Below are 20,558 nucleotides of genomic sequence, written 5' to 3' on the forward strand. Positions count from 1 at the left end.
TTTACCTGTTTAATTAATTTTCTTGGGGTTAGTATTGATTACTAAAATCCAGGTGTAAGTGTAGATTACTAAAATGATTCGAAACTGCATAACATTCCATTCCATAATTTTTGCAATGACTGAGTGAAAACCTATACTGCAGAAGACAAAAGAATGAGAAATTCACAGAAAAGATGATTTTTTGGAAAAGACAGGACTCGAACCTTCGTTCTTATGCAATCCGTGCATACGCGTTACCATTTACCAACTAAAATTAATAAATTGTGTAAAAAAAATTATGGTTTGATTTTCCCGTACCTATCTACTTCTGGTAGAAAAAGGCAGACTATCAAATAGCCTTCATAGGGTCTGTTGCTGACGATAGCCAGGCAGCAACTGGCACATTATAACTGTTGCTGATTATAATTATACTCTCCTACCCAGTGCTTGAGCGGAAGAATAGGTATATTAGAGCGACAAGACTAGTGTCTGCTGTGTGATGAATAGAAAAGTTGTTTGGATATATTATACCGGTCGTGATGGAACTAGGATTTAGATCATTTATTCGATGTACGTTTACCAAACCCAGTTTTGTGGTATTAGTCTACCACAGCTCAGGGTGGCGAAAACGGTAACGGTAAGGGTGGCGGAAACGGTAACTTCTAAGTTATCTTATCATTTATTTTGACTGCCAAGTTTATAAATTTAAAGCATTAAAAATATTACCTTCAACTAAAATAAGTTAATTTTAAGATGATTTTGCAAGTTGATTTTACTATGAAATTGTTTGTCTAGAAATTGACAAGAACACACAAGTAAAATGTTTGTTAGTTTCAACAAAATATTTATTGAAACAAAGTAATCCACTGAGAAAAATCAGATATCCAATTTTGTTGTTTGAAGCAACAATATTCATTAAACCAAACCAAATTTTCTTTTGTAACTATTTCCATAAAATAAATCGTTACGTGAAACCCAAGCTTAGTTACATGTACAATATTTTGGAATCTAATCTAATACTCATCGAGAAATAATATCAATCCATCTTTTTTTTAATAACTATTTATTGGAATATGAGTTAAAATTAAATTATTAAGATTTAAATTAGGTGTTCAGCCACAAGTGGAGACTTTTCAGCCCTATTATATATATGATTTGGTTGTTACCATGAGGACATCATTTGCTTCCGCAATTCTGAGATTTTTGTGTAGGGAAAATTCTAAACCTACTTGTACTGTGTAATGGGGAAAAGGAACTTATATACTAACTTGCTAACTAATACAGAGAGCGAATCGATTCAATTGAAGATTGCATCGATTTTTGTCGGAATTTGCTTATAATATTATGTGACATTACATCTAATGGTTCTATATTTGTGAGTCTGTGTAACTCATTTGTACTAAACCAGGGAGGACGCTTCAAAATCATTTTCAGAATTTTATTCTGAATCCTTTTCCTCTTCCTGGTGGAACAACAACTTGACCAAATTGGTATTGCATAAAGCATGGCTGGTCTGAAAATTTGTTTATAAATTAACAATTTGTTATTTAGACAGAGCATAGAATTTCTGTTTATAGGAGGATATAAACATTTAATATATTTATTACACTTTGCCTGGATTCCTTCAATGTGATCCTTGAAAGTGAGTTTTTTTGTCATATGTTGAACCTAAGTATTGAGCTTGATCAGACCATGTCAATTCCAAGCCAGAATGAATGTGAATGAGAATGTGATTATTGTTTGGTTTAAGAAAAGAAGCTCTTGGCTTATGAGGAAAAATAATTAATTGCGTTTTTCCTGCATTTGGTTTAATTTACCATTTTGACAGATAATCACTGAAAATATTTAAATTTCTTTGTAGGCGACTGCAGATCACTCTTAGGTTTCTACCTGTGGCTAACAGACTTATGTCGTCACAGAATAGCGATTTCTGACAACCAACGGGTAGAATCAATCCATCTTGAAATCACCTAGTTAGAAGCGTTTAAAATTATGGTTATTCTGAGCCTACTCTTTAAGTACAACGTTTTCTGCAATCCCATCGTGCACCGGTAGTTATTTAATTTGTTGCACCTAGTGCGTCGTTGGGATTATCTAAGCCTTGCCACTGGTAGGGCAACATCGGAGAATCACTGCGAATTTCGGATGGATCGATTTACAGTAATATTATAGCTGTCTGTTCTTTGTTCTGTACACGCAGAGAAAATAATCGTCAAAATAACCAAATTTGGGTTTCACCCAACGAATATTTTTGTTGAAATAGTGACAAAAGAAAATCTGGTTTGATATTGTAATTATTGCAACTTGAAACTACAAAACATGATCGTTTATATTGCTCGGTGGATTAGTTTGTTTCAATCAATAGTTTGATAAAAATAACAAATATTTTACTTGTGCGTTTTTGTCAATCTCTTGACAAACAATTTAATACTAAACCTAATTAAAAACAAATAGTTTTAAATGAAACGAGCTCTAGTTAAAGTCAGTAATTGTAATGCTTTAAATTCACAAAATTTTTTAGTTGAAATAAATTTCCCTGAAATTAGTTATTGAAATAACTAATTTGGAAGAAATTTATTTCAACTAAAAGGTTTTGTGAATTACGCTTGGGATTGTTGAAACTAAACATTTTTGTTTGATTTTAGGGATAAATTGATTTCTTTCAAACTAATTTACAAAGTAATTTTTGACACCACTTTTATTTGTTTTCAATTACCAATTATATATATTTTTTAAATTTTACTGTTTTTCAAAACTTTTAGCCGTATTGTCGCTAGACGATCGAGTTATTTACATACCACAATCAAGCTTTTTTTTTAAATTTTATAGCATCCAACGATTCGGTGCTCCATCAGTCAAAATAGAGATACTGCATGAAATATTTTTTGCAAAAAATGTGTTATGTAATTTTCAAAATATTCCCAATTATCGATACACACGCTTGAATTATTGAAAATCCCCTAGCAAAGTAAAGAAGCAGATAAACGTTACTTATAAAACTTGTAAAAAAACTTTATCCGCGGGAGATAAAAAAATGAACGATTATTCTCTCGGGAAAAAATGCTCTTGTTTATTAGAAACAAGACTGCTACGGTTCATTTAAACAGTAAAGTTAGTTCTATCAGTACACAAATAATATCATAGATAAATTGAACCTATTTCTTCATATCTAGCTTGAAATGAACATAAATCATATTAAAGATTCTACTAAATGTATTGTTATTTTAAACATGCTCCATTTCTCTGCGTAATATTGTCTTTTTAAATTGGTATAAATGTTGCGCGATTTCTATAAATTGGCAGAGACTTTCGGAGAGATACAGGTATGCTACATAAAACTATCACAGTTAGGTGAAGGGTGTGCGTCCAACACTTTACTGGATGAAATAATTGAACTGTGCAATTATACAGACGTATGGGATATGCATGTTTTTTGCGTGTGCCGAAGGTAGTGATAAAATAATGGATTTTGTGCCTTACACGGTGCCAACCAAAATTAAAAGCGATTTGCAATGCGTTCAATACCCACACAAACAAACACATATTTGGCAGCGCCGCATTGCACACCGACCGGATGACTACAATTTTCAACCTTTTTTCATGCCAGTATTATGCTTCATAAGACCACATAAATTTCTAACCATTTTATTAGGTCACATGATTATTGTTTGGTTCAGTAATAGTAGCTAAGGGCTTACGCGGAAAGATAATTCATTGTGTTTAACCACGTTTAATGAGAAAGAACTTCAACTTCTGCACTTGTAACTAAATCCATTTGCAAGCCACCGTTCTACTGATTCCGATATGCACACGAAAAAGCAAACCATTTTTAAGTTTACAATACTGAAGTAATGCTTTCGAATCAAACTAAAGATGTTAAATCCATCATCAAATCACCGAGATACAAGTGCTTTTAACTAGGTATAAAAAATCTACGAAGAATCAACAGCTAATTGATTTGCTAGTTACCGAAGAATCAACACGGCATCAGCACATCGCACACATAAAAAAGCGTATAACCAAAATATGAATAAATGAAATTCTAGGAGTAAGCAACGATCAAAACCGTCGCCGTGCGAAAGAAATCAAACGGATGATATCATGACAAATTGTGTGACATAGTACGCTGGTTACCTATACCTTACCTGCATCAATACTCATATTACCAATAAACAGTACTATGAAACTAAGGCCTTGAAGTAGTCTAGTAACAACAATTGTAGTTTTAGTAAAATTATCATTATGGATCGATTGAATAAATCAAAGTTAGACATAATTAGTGCTGTGCAAAGATAAACATTCCGAAGTGGAATCATAGTAATTTACGTCCCATGTCGTCAATCAACGAAATTTATTCTATGGGATATAATCACGAAATGGACGAAACAATGAGTATTTCTGCATCTTGCCGTGGCGTAGTACCTCACCATAGAAGTCCGCAAATGAAAAACTTGCAAACACGACCGATCACGCTGACAATAAAAATGTAATTTTCAAACTCTCCTGTCATCAGATTCAATTTGGAAAATAGGCTAATAATGGCAAAACACTATCTAGAATTTTAAAGCAAATTTTGGGAATTTAGAACCTTCAGTTACTAATACATCATCGTCAAGTACGTTCAAGAAGTATTTATAATAACATTAATAGCAAAAGTTTTTTTTGACAATTTCCGCTATTGTTGGTAAATAGAGATTACTGTTAATGACAAGCGCCTGTTTTTAAGCGACGTTGAATAGTGGTCGTACGTAAAGTGCACAACAGATTGGTGTTTCCTAAAAGTACTTTTGTTACGGGTATGAGGAATTGATGCTAAAAATTAATGTTTTAAGCTCTTTTCAAATCTAAGATAACGACTTTCTGTGCTGTCAAGTAGGATTTAAATACTTATGTTTTAAGTTATTCTAAGAATCTAGATGGCGATTTTGGACTTGTCCATATTAAAAAATATCGCATTAGGTTTGGCCCCAATGTTGGTAGTGTATCATATACTATCCTATAATTTTTTGAAAACAAGACTTCAAATAATCTGCATCTCCAAGCAGTGTTGGTGATTGCCGAAAATTTGACAGAAGCTGCTATATTGCTATCTATATTGTATACAACATTTTCAATCCGGTAGAAGATGCTATAAAAACTCGAGTCTCTCAATACATGAACCGCGAGAGAATTTTTCTACATTTCTTCGCTCCACTTTATACTCTGAGTATTTCACGGCCTATAAAAAAACATACAGTCTGATAATGATCGTTGCTGTGTGGAATTTCCCAAGAGAGGATCGCAAGTTGACAATTATCGCAGAAAATCGAATCGATGGTTCAACTTGGATGTTTCTCATACTAGGTTGCAATATTTCAAAACCCTTGTGTGGAGCATTCACATACATTTTCATAGACATAACTTATACAAAAGTTATATGCACATAGTAAGAATAAGCGGCAATAGTAAAATGATTCTATCGCAATTATCCACTGCCCATACAGAATCGGATCGCGAAACGAGAATGAGGGACCGTTTGTTGCTTCAGAGAGGATCCCCACAGCAGCGTGCTAACCTTTGATTCTCAGAAATGTCATCGAAAGAAATTCGCTCTCGCACTGGTGTTTATTCTATGTTAAATGAGCCATGCCGGGTGTTTGTTGTTGCGATGTTTTCCATTTCTCTTTGATGGCACTGATTGAATCGTGTGAAGAGTGAAGATTGAACGTTCTTTGATACGATAAAAGCCATCCTTGTCTCCAAGTTCCATGAGCATATGGTTGTAGACAATACTGTATACAAACCATTGTGTATCCACGTCGACCTACTGTTTCTGACATTTCCCACCGTTAGTTTTGCTATTAAAAGTCAGAATGAAACAACTAGTATATACGAAAATTTCCAACGCTGATGCATATTTACGCATTTTTACTTCCTCTACAGATCTACTTCTTAGAACTTATGTATTTTGGTTTATTTCGTCAGAAAACTACAGAAAATTGAAATTTGTAACTAATGAATTTTTATCATACAATTTTTGAATTCCAAAATAAAGAAAAATATTTCTCCATATCATAAATCTCCGTATCATAAATCTACAATCTAATTGACACCAATATCTACTTTTTGATAAACTGTATTTACCCCTTATTAATAAGTGTACATGACGAACCGTTTTCTTATACTGTATTTTCCGGGAAAATTTCGATTCCATACAGATTGACGTCAGATAAAAAACTGAAATCACTGATGCTGTACGATATTTGAAGCGATATTTAAACTACTACACCTAGAAAAAATCGTGTAAATTAACGTTTTTTGTAACCGACTTATTCGAGAGTCAAAAATAATTCAAATTCGAACGTCAAATTGATTCATATGAGGATTTGTGTCAGTTGTAAATTTCATAATATTTTACTATGTCATACTGTGTAGTTTCGTTTGAACGAAAGATTTAACTAGTGGTTTCATTCTGACTTTTGATAGCAAAACTAACGATGGGAAATGTCAGAAACAGTAGGTCGACGTGGATACACAATGGTTTGTATACAGTATTGTCTACAACCACATGCTCATGGAACTTTCAGATGCAGATTATTTGTAGTCTTGTTTTGAAAAAATAGAGGATGGTATATGATAGGGTAACAGAGGTATTTTGGCCCACTTTAGGATTGATTTTATTTTGGCGCACTTTGAATAAATATCCACCAAATGTTGTAATATCTTTGAAAACCCCTTCCGCAATAGGTAAGAAAAGACATTGCACTTCGTTGCAAAACAAAAAGTGTTCTGTAAGTAGCAGAAACTTTACGTCTGCTTAGCGGTTCAAATTGAACTGCCGAGTTTAGCACTAAGCAGTTCAATTTGAACTGCTCTGCACTGATGAGTCAAAGACGAAACGTAAAAATAATGAAAACGGTTATGTGCCCTAGCACAAAATTTGGCTAACCCCTAAATGACCATACCTGCATCGGCCAGAAATAGTCGAAAACACGTTTTCGTCCGGCATGTCAGAAAAGACATTGCACTTCGTTGCAAAACAAAAAGTGTTCTGTAAGTAGCAGAAACTTTACGTCTGCTTAGCGGTTCAAATTGAACTGCCGAGTTTAGCACTAAGCAGTTCTATTTGAACTGCTCTGCACTGATGAGTCAAAGACGAAACGTAAAAATAATGAAAACGGTTATGTGTCCTAGCACATAATTTGGCTAACCCCTAAATGACCATACCTGCATCGGTCAGAAATAGTCGAAAACACGTTTTCGTCCGGCACGTCAGAAAAGACATTGCACTTCGTTACAAAACAAAAAGTGTTCTGTAAGTAGCAGAAACTTTACGTCTGCTTAGCGGTTCAAATTGAACTGCCGAGTTTAGCACTAAGCAGATCAATTTGAACTGCTCTGCACTGATGAGTCAAAGACGAAACGTAAAAATAATGAAAACGGTTATCTGCCCTAGCACAAAATTTGGCTAACCCCTAAATGACCATACCTGCATCGGCCAGAAATAGTCGAAAACACGTTTTCGTCCGGCACGTCAGAAAAGACATTGCACTTCGTTGCAAAACAAAAAGTGTTCTGTAAGTAGCAGAAACTTTACGTCTGCTTAGCGGTTCAAATTGAACTGCCGAGTTTAGCACTAAGCAGTTCAATTTGAACTGCTCTGCACTGATGAGTCAAAGACGAAACGTAAAAATAATGAAAACGGTTATGTGCCCTAGCACAAAATTTGGCTAACCCCTAAATGAATTTAATGTGTTTACCTTCAAATTTATGTAACATGAGTTACTTCACATCAATTAAATCCGATAAAATCGATAAAGTTTGTTAGGTGGGCCAAAATATATGAAGTGGCCAAAATACCTCTGTTACCCGACACTACCAACATTGGGGCCAAACCTAATGCGATATTTTTGAATATGGACAAGTCCGAAATCGCCATCTAGATTCTTAGAATAACTTAAAACATAAGTATTTAAATCCTACTTGACAGCACAGAAAGTCGTTATCTTAGATTTGAAAAGAGCTTAAAACATTAATTTTTAGCATCCATTCCTCATACCCGTAACAAAAGTAATAATATTTGCAATAACCGCGATAAAGTCGCCAATATTGGGTTTAATAGTGACTTATTCAAATCTGATACTCTCTCGTCGAACCCATTTCAGAATAACATACACTTATGATGAGATTTGAAACAACATAGGCAACAATAATCATTGACATCCACTCATCAAGCTGATTGACGTGCTCTGATTGACCCGTTCAAACATCAATCAATTCAATCTAATTTATCATAAGTACTTATTATAAATATTAGGTGTACAACTTTGCTTCCGCCGTTTTCCGATAGGTGTTTGTACCGGCTGAGGCAGGTTAAAATACATAGATGATAATGCCTTTAAAGTGAGTGTGTACAGTGCCTAACGAATTGTCATCGCCGTTTCAGTGACAGTTGTTAATGTTTTCGTATTATTCACGCTCGAAAATGTCTGTTTATGTGCCCAATTCTCGCCATTTGCGGGAAGTTTTTCTTTTCTGTTACAATTCGAAAAAAATTGCAACTGAAGCGCATCGAATGCTTTCAGAAACTTACGTTGATGCTGCTCTGAGTAAAAGAACGTATCGGGAGTGGTTTCAACATTTTAAAAATGGTGATTTCGATGTCGAAGACAAGCATGATGGTGGAAGAGGAAAAACCTTCAAAGATGAATAAAAATTTACTACGAGCTCTTAAAACCGGGTGAAACCATCACAGGAGATCGCTACCGAACGCAACTGATGCGCCTTAATCGCGCGCTAAAAGAAAAGCGGCCACAGTATCAAGACATGGCAAAGTCATCCTCCAACACGACAATGCTCGGCCTCATGTCGCAAAAGTGGTCAAAAAGCACCTGGAAACGCTGAAATGGGAAGTCTTACCCCACACGCCGTATTCCCCAGATGTCGCCCCTTCTGACTTCCACCTATTCCGTTCGATGGCACACGGCCTGGCAGATCAACGTTTTCAATCCTTCGAAGAGTTGGAAAAATGGATTGCTTCAAGGATAGCGTCAAAGGAGGACTCCTTTTTTCGAGCCGGGATCCGAAAATTACCGGAAAGATGGGAGAAAGTTGTCGCTAGCGACGGACAATACTTTGAGTAATACATACGTAAGCACTTTTTCGCAATAAAGCTTTAAATTTTGGAAAAAACGGCCTAAGCAAAGTTGTACACCTAATAGCAAAGACTTTTGCCATGCTTGTTTGAGTTAAATGTTTTCAAACCTATTGGGTGTTAAATCTCGATGACCAGATTTAGAATTACTATAATTTTGAAAGCTTTCAACCAGATGATTTGAAGATAGATTTATATTATTTCTTCATGATCATTAAATTAGGACCTGACACGAATTTCAACCACTTTTAATGCTGATAATATGTTTCGTTAGGCTATATCAATTTCTAACCATTTAATTATGTTACATGATTATTGTTTGGTTCAATAATAGTAGCTGTGGGCTTACGCTGAGAGATAGTTCATTGTGTTTAACCACGTTTACTGAAAAAGAAGTATGATCCTAACACAACTTTGAACTCAATCCATTTGCAAGTCACTGTTTCGCAGGTGAATGGAGGCTCCAGTATGCATAAGACCCGTTGATAAATCAATGCATTTTTAAGTAATATTTTCGAATCAAGTTAAATGCGGCAAATCTATTAATAAATCACCGAGATACAAGCGTTTCAAAGTAGGTCTGAAAAATCTATTGCCGATAATTCTGAATTGGCCTGCTAGTTCCCGTAGAACCAACAGCTGATCGGTATTCAATATACTCAAGTGTGTGGCAGACGGAAAAGATATCCACACACACAAACGCAACTATCAATCGAGCGAATGGATATAACTCAGTTCTATCATCCACTCACTACACGAGCTACGTGTTTCCTTTACAGGCAACCAACAGCGACTGGCTGCTGGCGGCTGCTCGGCCATCCATGGAAGTTGACTATCAATGTCAACTTCCCTCTCTGAGCAGCCTAGATAGCCGTGTAGTGTCGGTAGCGGTTTCCCAACTGGCTAAGAATAACGCTACGGTCCACCTGTACCGGTGGTATAAGTCCACCAAACAGGTAAGCCGTGTGGCATCCGGCGGAATTATTTTTTTACCAAGAATTGATCCACTGGTTTCCTGTTCCATGTCGTAAAAGGCCATAAAAATAGGAACTCCTAAGTCAAGGTGTATTTCCGTGCCGATGGCTGGATGGCTGCAGGAGGTTAAACAATGCAGTCGTGAACGGAATATCTTGGGGTTTTCCCTTACGGTGTTAAGCGAAGCTCACAGTGGACGACTTCTTTCTTCGAAACTCATGGGATTTAAATGATTAAAACATTTAAAAAAATCCTTACATGGTTCGCTATAGGCGATTATAAGCCAATATATTTGGTTTCTTGTAGTTGTTGTACGGTTAGTGCTGGAGGTGAAATGTTCGTTACTCTAATTGATAATGGTTAGAGTGGCACAAATCAATCTTCAGCATAAACGTACAGCAACTATGAATCTATCCAGACTTCTGCAAGAAGGTAAAGCTTCTATAGCTTTGGTTCAAGAACCATATTTCCAAAAGGGAAACTTCTACGCTGGAAAATTGTTAAACCCAGCCTTTGTTGCCTTCAACAAGACCGGTATGACTAATCCACGTGAAATGCCTCGAGCATGCATACTTGCAAATAGTGCTCTCGATGTTTCTCTCATATCGGAGCTCACAACTCGGGATATTTGTGCTGTCACAGTTGGTATGACTATTGATGGCATAGAAATATGTCTATTGTTCGGCATATTTACCGCATAACCAACCTTCGCCAAGCGATGACTTCAAAAAGGTTGTATCATACTGCTGCAAGAGTGATTTACCGCTTGTGATAGGCAGTGACATAAATGCTCACCATATCATTTGTGGCAGCACAGATATAAATTCGAGAGGCTCTGATATGATGGAATTTGTGAGCAGTACAAACCTGCACATAGCCAATGCAGGAAACCGTCCAACTTTTGCGAGATCTGGAAGAGAGGAGGTTTTGGACGTAACTCTCTGCTCTGATAGAATTGCACATGAGTTGGTGAATTGGCTCGTCTCCGATGAGCTCGAACCTTCGTTGTCTGATCATAAGTACATATTCTTTGATCATTCCAACGATAAATTTGATATTATCACATATCGTAATCCCAAATCTACAAACTGGGACCTCTATGAAGAGGGCTTGGCGACTAGATTTTACGGGTACCAACCAACAATTGAAACCCCAATTGATTTGGAAAATGTTGTCGACGAGACAAATTCACTCATAGTTGCAGCATATGAAGAGGCTTGTCCATTTGTGCGAGCTACTAGAGGAACTCCTTAGTGGAATGCTGAACTTGCTAGACTAAGGAAACTATGCAGAAGAGCTTGGAACCACCGACGCAGAAATGGGTCGGAGGCATTCGTGTCGGCTCGAAGGGCTTACAAAAATGCTCTTCGATCGTCTGAGCGAAGTGGTTGGAAAAGCCTCTGCACAAATGTCTCTAGTCTCAATGAGGCTAGCAGATTAAATAAGTTACTTTCGAAGTCCAAGGACTTTAATGTCAGTTTCTGAAGTACTTCAGATGGTGAACACTTGTCTGATGAAGGTGATGTACTTCACTATCTTTTTAACACTCAAATTCCAGGATGTATGGATCCATCACCGATAGCTCTTCCCGAGACTTTTTCAGGTAGTTACGATTCTTGGGCCCTTGCTCGAAGCGTTGTGACGATTGAATCGGTCAAATGGGCAGTTGAGAGTTTTGCTCCGTACAAGTCTCCTGGAAAGGATGGAGCTTTCCCAGTGTTACTGCAAAAAGGGTATGAACATTTCAAACATGTTTTGAAGAAAATACTTACTTTTAGTCTTGCGACTTTATATATTCCAAGAGCCTGGCAGGAAATAATTGTCAAATTTATTCCCAAAGGCGGTCGCGACACTTATGAGGAAGCGAAGAGATTCAGGTCTATCAGTCTAAGCTCATTTCTTCTTAAAACAGTGGAACGCATAGTAGATCACTATATCAGGAATGTTAGTCTGGGCGTGCATCCGCTACATGGAATGCAACATGCTTACCAGCGTGGAAAGTCCACTACAACCCTGTTACATGATGTTGTGTACAACATTGAAAAAGCTTTCTCACAAAAGCAATCTTGCTTGGGAGTTTTCCTAGATATTGAAGGTGCCTTTGATAACGTGTCTTTCAATTCAATTCTGGAAGCAGCCCGTGGTCATGGCATACCTTCAATTTTCACAAATTGAATACACGCAATGCTCAGCAATCGACTTTTTTGTTCATCGCTTCGGCAAGCAGAAATTAAAAAGCTGAGTGTCTGTGGGTGTCCTCAAGGTGGTGTACTGTCCCCACTTTTATGGAACCTAGTCGCTGATGGTTTATTAAGGAAACTTAATAACCTTGGATTTCCGACTTACGGTTTTGCCGACGATTATCATATATTGATGACCGGTATAAGCATTAACACTCTCTTTGATTTAATGCAACAAGCCCTGCGATCTGTTGAACAATGGTGTTGTCAGGTTGGATTATCTGTAAATCCGGGCAAAACATCAATGGTGCTTTTCACTCATCGTTGGATAATCGCAGGAGCTCGTCCGTTACAGTTCTTCGGTTCAGAGGTTACTGTGGTCGATCAAGTTAAATACGTCGGGGTTATTCTTGACTCAGAACTGAATTGGTCTGCTCACATTGATTTCAGGATTAAAAGAGCTTGCGTGGCTTTCGGCCAATGCAGACGAGCTTTTGGAAAATCATGGGGACTCAAACCCTGATATATTTATTGGATCTACACAACTATTGTTAGGCCTATTTTAGCATATGGATGTCTTGTATGGTGGCAGAAAGAAAAAGTCGCGACAGTTCAGTCAAAGCTAAATCATCTCCAAAGGATGGTCCTAATGACGTTGACAGGAGCATTCACGATAACTCCTACTGCTGCTCTAGAGGCGCTACTGTGCATTAAACCACTACATGTGTTCCTAAAACAAGAAGCATTATCTTGTGCATACCGTCTTAAGGTTACAGGGCTTTGGAACAGTAACCCATTAGATTATGCTACCAGCCACACTCGCTTGTGGTCTCAAATGGTTACGTGGGATGAGTATTTACTCGCTCCTAGTGAACTAACTCTCACGTGCAGTTTTCCTTTCAAAACATTCAATGTGAGCTATCCTCTTCGTGAGGAATGGTTGTCTGGTTGTCTGGAACGACAATTTGATGAACACATAGTTTGTTATACGGACGGTTCTCTGTTGAATGGTCGTGCTGGTGCTGGTGTCTACTGTCGGGAAATGAGGCTGGAGCAGTCTCTTTCACTTGGTAGATACTGTACTGTGTTCCAAGCAGAGATCTACGCGATTCTGTGTGGAGTACAATCGGCACTTTAGCAGAGGATCTGTGGTAAACGAATTTATATTTGTTCCGACAGTCAGGCAGCCTTAAAAGCACTCGGTTCGAATGGCTCACGGTCGAATCTAGTGATCGCGTGTCGAACTCAAATTGAAGACCTCAGCATTTCAAATGCTGTTTACTTCTTATGGGTACCCGGCCATTCTGGTATTACTGGAAATTAATGGGCTGATGAGTTGGCTAGAGCTGGTGCAACGAATGATTTCATTGGTGTTGAACCAGCTTTACCACTTTCAACTAGTTGGATAAAGCACAAGATTCGTTCTTGGGCTGCATCCAAACATGCCAGCTACTAGCGCAGCTTGCAAACTTGCGCTCAGACAAAAGCATTTCTACCAGATTTAAATCTGAAAATGTCAAAGTGTCTACTGCATTTCTACAAGCATCATTGCAGTATTCTGGTCAGAGCTCTGACTGGACATTGCAAACTCAATTATCACATGGCTACTACTCAACGTGCTGAGTATTATTCGTGTGATTTGTGTGAATGCGATTATGGTGCTTCATATCATCTGATATGTAACTGTCCCGCATTGACGCAGCTACGTATCCGGGTTTTTGGTTCTCCATACATGGATGAGTCTGTGTATACGGAGCTAAAATTGAAGGATATTCTCTCGTTTCTTACCCAATGTGGTAAGGAGCTATAGACAGAAGGGTTCATCGTTCTTCCTGGAGTGAACGAATCCCTTCTGTATTCACCTTAAATAGGGTTTAGCAGATTGTTTGGCATCCTTTATGGGGTACCGAATTTACTTCTGCTCGTACATACTGCGAATCGTTCTGCATTCTTCCGGGAGTGCAAAATGATGTCGCTTTTGTAAGATCTCTAAATCCTCTCGGGGGTTGGAGGTTTTATTAACAGCAGACTGTTCGGGACCTCGTAGAGGTTCAGAATTTCCTTCTGCTTCCACTAAATGTGATCCTCAGCAGATTGTTCAGCATCCCTTAGGGGTACAGAATTTACTTCTGCTTTTATGTGTTTTTGTGTCGTCAATTTTTCCCATCCTTCTAGTCCAACCCTTACCATTTCCTTTCAATCCTTCCCTCTTTTATATCGGGGAAATGATGCTAAAAACAAATTAATGGCAAGGCACAAATGTCCAAATATCAAGGGGAACGTGCCATTTGAGTCAATTTGTTATGATTCCTGATTCCACTACACAAGCTACGTGTTTCCTTTACAGGCAACCAACAGCGACTGAAGACTGAAATGGTAAATTGGCATATATTTATAGATGCTCCTTTGTGCCAAATTTCATACTACGCAGCATGAGATTGTATTCTCGTTATGCACAACGCGAAGCCTCTCTATGACAAATGAAGCAGAAGCTACTATATGAAATTCTAGATGTAGACCAACGATCGCAAATATCGGTCGTGTACGAAAAATCGAGGAATGACATCATTTTGGTCCGCTGTAATTGGCTAATGAAAACGTTATATGAATCCATCCACAGGTCACTGAGTTATTAGTGTTCAAAATTATGAAAATAAATCTGACGCGGCTAGTTTTCTAATTTTTAATTGACACCCGGCCCCGTATGGTGAAAAGTAAGACATTTCAATGCCAAAACGCCGATCGGATGAAAGCAACGAAACAATGTAACCATCAACAAGTGGACGAGTGCATCCTGATGATCCGGAACCATCAACGAGCAGTCATCAATCTTTAATTGAGCTAGGTAAAAATATTTATCCTAATGTTGTATCAACCTTCCACTGCAGCCAACACCATATCACATATATTTCATAGCAATTATTTTTCTCACATTGAACTTTTTTTGTCTCACAGATAGTGTAACATCGATTCCATCATTGGAGTAACTTCCATCAAGAGACCAGCAACAGGGCCTGTATAACACATGTACTGAAAAGTCCCGGTCCTAACAAAGACAACACGATTTTTTGGTTCAAAATTAACTTTATTCATTAACGTAATCTCCATCAAGAGCAACGCAATCATTCCAGCGCCTCTCTAACATTTCCATACCACCTTTGTAGAACGATTTATCTTTTGCCTCAAAATAGGCTTCGTTTTCAGTGATAACCTCTTCATTCGTGCGAAATTTCTTACCGGCGATCATTTTTTTCAGGTCTGCTAACTACCAATAGTCGCTGGGATCTGGAGAATACGTTGGTTGTAGGAGAAATTCGAAGTTCAATTCATGTACATGCATTTTTTTGATTGACTTGTGACACGGTGCGTTGTCTTGATGAAACAAAATTTTATTCTTTACCGGTTTCATTGCGATTTCAGCCTTCAAGCGCTCCAATAACGCTATGTAATATTCGATGTTAATGGTGTTTCCATTACACCGGGCTGATCGATGCTTCTTGTTTCGGACTACGTTTTGGTTGTTTCTGTTTCTTATAGGTTCGAAGATTCAAACGTTCTTTAGCACGAAGAACATTTGACTTCGAATATTATCAGTATATCCAATAAACTTTGAATATCTAACACTTGTGAATTATTTACAGCGGAATCAAAGTGCGCCCATACTTTCTGGGATAGTCTTTATGGTATAAAATTAGAGGGACCCTTCAAGGCTGTATCGAAAGGCTTATCAAATGCTTGGTTTTGCCCCTTCCCAAGTAATACCTATGAAAAAAGAGCGAATGGTACTTCTAAGTCACGCTCTGGAATTTCCTATGAACTTTACCTAATATACTTCAATTGAAGTGATGTAAACAATTTGAAAACTTTAGAAAAGAAGCGTTTGATTTTCCACATTAAAATCATTGGGAATATTATAAACGGAATAATGGTATTGCAAACTTAAAGCAATGTCGTCGTTGCCAAGGTTTCGGCCATGGTACTAAAACCTGCCATGTGGATATGCGGAGTTTGAATTGTGGTAAATCGCATTCGAAAGACGTCTATCCAATGAATGAAACTACTGATAAATTTTCATGTTCTAATTGTGATGGAAATCATAAATCCAATTATTTGAAATGTCCTGTCAAGGAGAAAACTTTGAACGCTCGTTCGCTTAGACAACAAGTCAAATCAACGACCTTAAATTCAGTTCCACTTTAACTATCGGGCCGATCGGATGCAAATTCGTGTTTTTTCAATAGTGCGGTGAATTGTTTATTCCGTTTTCATGGTCATTCCGTATGCTATTGCCTGCATCAGTGCGTTCGAGTGATAATTCGAATTAATCCGTCCTCAAGGTCGATTGTGAACTGTGTAAAGAAGCACTGTGTGTGGTACCGTTAGCCAGCGCCCAGCTGGGCGCTGCTGCTATATTGTCTACAAATACATTAGACAGTGTAGAGTGAAAAAACGTGTAAGGTTTCATTGTACAGTGCAGAAAGAGACTGCAAAAAAGTGCTCTCTCCTCAAGGAGGTTTTTTGCACTTTATTGATCAGGAATGTACACCGATTGCCTAGAACCATGCCTTGTCGGCCGTTCACCCTTTCATTTCAATATTTACCCGCACGGACTTTTTCCGTGCTATGACAAAAGGTTCAAAATTGCCTGACCTCCCTCCAGATGACGAAATGGAATCATCTGATGGCAATAAAACTCGTATAAAAAATTATCCCGATGGGCTTGCACTTCCGGCCGGTTCGTACGCGGCTTACATCCGGACCAAATTGAATGGAAAAAAATGAGCATCCTTAGATTATCTAAAGACTTGACCTCGCGATATTCTACAATACAAAAGATTGAAAAAGTACGCCCAGACATGCTTAGGGTCTTGTTAGCCAGTGCAAATCAATCTCGACGTCAATCTCGAATATCGTCACTAAATACGTGGAAAACACTCAGTCTAAAACTCTAGCTGAAGAAATAGAAGCAAACAAACCACTAAAACCAAAAGAAAAAAAGACACTTGCAACGAGCATGACTGGCGCTTCATCGGGAATGAGAAAACGCAACATTGCATTACTTTTTCGACAAAATTTCTAATTTTGGCCTGCATCAAGTAAACTCCGTAAAAAATCGACAAAATGCATATTTTGATCTTCTTTTCACAAATTGCACAGAAGATTTTTGTGTGAGTGCATCAAACCAGCCATTATGGAAAAATGAAGCATTTCACACCGCAATTGAATATTCATTATTTTCACACAATGCATCTCTTCCCTACGATTTGAAGTATGAGGAAGTGCCGGAATACAATAAAATTGACTTTGAAGAAGTCAAGCTTAGAGTAAATATAATTAATAGGCGAAATGTTTTGAGTATAGAAGAAAATGCCGACGACGAAGTAGAAAAATTTTATCAAATTGTAAACAATATATTAGCAGAAACTTTACCGAAGAAAAGAAGAAGAAAAAATTATAATAGCAAATTACCTGTATGGTTCAATTCACAACTGAAACATTTGAAAAATAGATAGCAAAAAGAACATAAAATTTACAAACAAGAAAAAAGTGACACTCATCTTCAAAATTACATAGACCTCTGCAATCAACTCAAAATAACCATAAATGCAGCACATGAAGAAAATAACTATACGAAAACTAAACTAAAAAGCAACAATTTTCCATCTCGAATGCATCTCGACGGACATGTAGGAAACAATAGTACAGAAATCTGCAAAAAATTGCAAACTTTTTCAGGAAATATATACATCGTACCGAACTGACCGTGACCGTGAATACTTTTCTTTCGTACCTGCATTTTCCAACTCCATCTCTGTGAACTATCTATCAGAACATGACATTTCCACAACACTGAAAAACTTCGACGCCTCAGAGGGGGCTGAACCTGACAGTATACCACCAATATTCTTAAAAAATCTAGCTGAAGAATTCACACTACCACTACAACTACTTATTAACTAATCACTTAATAAATGTTCTTTTCCAAAAGCATGGAAATCTTCTTTTCTTGTACCAATATTTAAATCTAATTCAAAATCTAACATTCGGAACTACCGTGGAATAGCCATTATCTCTTGCATTCCAAAATTGTTTGAAAAGATTGTAAACGAAAAACTTTTCAAACAACTGAAGAACGTAATAACTAACAAACAGCATGGCTTTTCCAAAGGCCGCTCAACTACAACAAATCTCCTTGAATTTGTGACATTCACTCTGAACGCAATGTACGCTGGCAACCACGCTTTCGACCGTACTGACAGACCATTACTACTATACGAACTACAAAAATATGGCATAGAACATAGCCTTCTGGAGTGGCTTGAATTATACTTAACGAATCGTGTACAAGTAGTTCGCTTCCAAAACATAAACTCTGAACCAATTAATGTAACATGTGGCGTACCTCAGGGTTCTCACCTAAGCCCTCTTCTTTTCGTTTTAAATATAAACAACATTTCCTTCACACTCAAAAATTTAAAAGTGCTTATTTATGCAGGCGACATGAAACTCCTCATGGAAATTAAAAATATCAACGACGCTGTAATATTCCAGAACGAAATCAATCTATTCCACATTTGGTGCTGCAAAAGTCTACTTCAACTCAATGTAAAAAAATGCAACTCAATAACTTTCAGTAGGAAAAACGAAACCCATTCTGTAGACATATTTTTAGGAAATCAAATAGTAGCAAAAAGTAAAATTGTACGAGATTTAGGTGTAACCATGGACTCCAAACTAACATTTGTGGAACATTATAACACAATTATCTATGAAGCAAACAGTATGCTGGGCTTTATCAAAAACACTTCAGTCATAATTTCTAAGACCCATATACTATAAAATTGCTATATAGTACATATGTCAGATCCATCTTGGAATATTGCAGCCTAGTATGGAATCCATATAACATTATTCACGAAAAACGCTTTGAATCTATACAAAAACAATTTCTTTTATATGCACTTCGTAAATTAAACTGGACAGCATTTCCTCTACCATCATATGAACATGCATGCTCATCAATACACAAATACTTAAAGAACGCCGCGACTTTGCAATGCTTTATTTTATCAGCGACAATATTTCTCAACGCATTCAATCAGCTCCATTATTATCGCAATTAAATTTTCATATACCTAGCCGTCAACTACGTTCCAGGAAATTATTTTTAGAAAAACAAAAGCAAAGCCTTGGTATTACATTCCTGTAGTGGAATTTGACCTTCTGTTTCAACAGACTTCGCAGCCGATTCAGAGTGTACAGAGCCATTGCATGGCTAGTGCTACGATTCTACTGACACTGCGAATCTCTCCAGGTCGGGGCTCGAACATACGACAACTGATTTGTAAGACCAACGCCCTAAGCATTGAACCGTCAACCCGGGACGAAATAAAAATAAAAACAAGCAAGAACAAATTATGTAAAATACAGTCCAGTCAATCGAATAATGCGCCATTACAATCAATACTGCGAACATCTTGACCTTGCTATGTCAAAAAATCAAATAAAATCTCAGCTTTGTCGTAGAAATAATGCGTAGTATGTAAGTAAACATTGTAAACAATTTATACGTAATGTACATTTGCTTAACGTAATAAATAAATAAATAAATTTTAACATTATTCGTTTGGATTGAGATGATCCCTATGGGGGATCAAAAAGGGCTATTCTTTCTATCGCATTAACCTCCCCTCGATACCAGGTATTGAAGTTGTCGCATGTCATGTTACAATCAAAGGCAAGGATCTCTACATTGCTTCCATCTACAATACCCCAAGAGCCTCGGTTGGGCATCGGCGGCTCAGTGATATCATAGAGCTCCTTCCCACACCGACGTTGGTTTTAGGAGACTTTAACTCACACGGTACGGGATGGGGTTGTCTTCACGACGATAACAGATCAGCTATGATCCATGATATCTGCGACAACTTCAATATGACAATCTTATTTTTCATTTAGGAGATATTTTATTCATGTCTATTTGCGTACAAGCCTTACGTGGCCGATTTAGCTGAGGTTTTAGATAATTTTTTTTGTATTGGATCTCGTTGTCATCCTTTTTCTAGGCGGAGAGAAGCTTCCGTTTTCCTCCTGCGAGGATTGAGGGGCAGTTTGTTCGCGGTTCGTCTCGTCATTCATTGCCGTATCGGTGGTATTGTTGTTGATTCCGTTGCTAGTTGCTGTAGATGCGTTTTGTTGTACATTGTTTGCAGTTGCTGGTTGGTTGGATGGTAGGTTGTTAACTGCAGCTAGTGTACTTTGTTCTATAGGGGATACGTTGGATGGTTTTG

General features: G+C 37.5%; 1 long non-coding RNA gene across 1 annotated transcript in view; it reads left to right on the top strand.

Moving 5' to 3' along the window:
- LOC131432696 (uncharacterized) overlaps positions 1-19,785 on the top strand; it is a 39,074-nt gene extending 19,289 nt beyond the window's left edge. The window contains exons 2-3 of the long non-coding RNA XR_009229945.1: positions 14,615-15,112; positions 15,223-19,785. This is a non-coding gene — a long non-coding RNA (uncharacterized LOC131432696). The remainder of the gene's footprint in view (positions 1-14,614; positions 15,113-15,222) is intronic.
- The last annotated feature ends 773 nt before the right edge of the window (positions 19,786-20,558 follow it).

The sequence above is a fragment of the Malaya genurostris genome, chromosome 2, assembly GCF_030247185.1.
Source record: "Malaya genurostris strain Urasoe2022 chromosome 2, Malgen_1.1, whole genome shotgun sequence".
Classification (NCBI taxonomy): domain Eukaryota; kingdom Metazoa; phylum Arthropoda; class Insecta; order Diptera; family Culicidae; genus Malaya; species Malaya genurostris.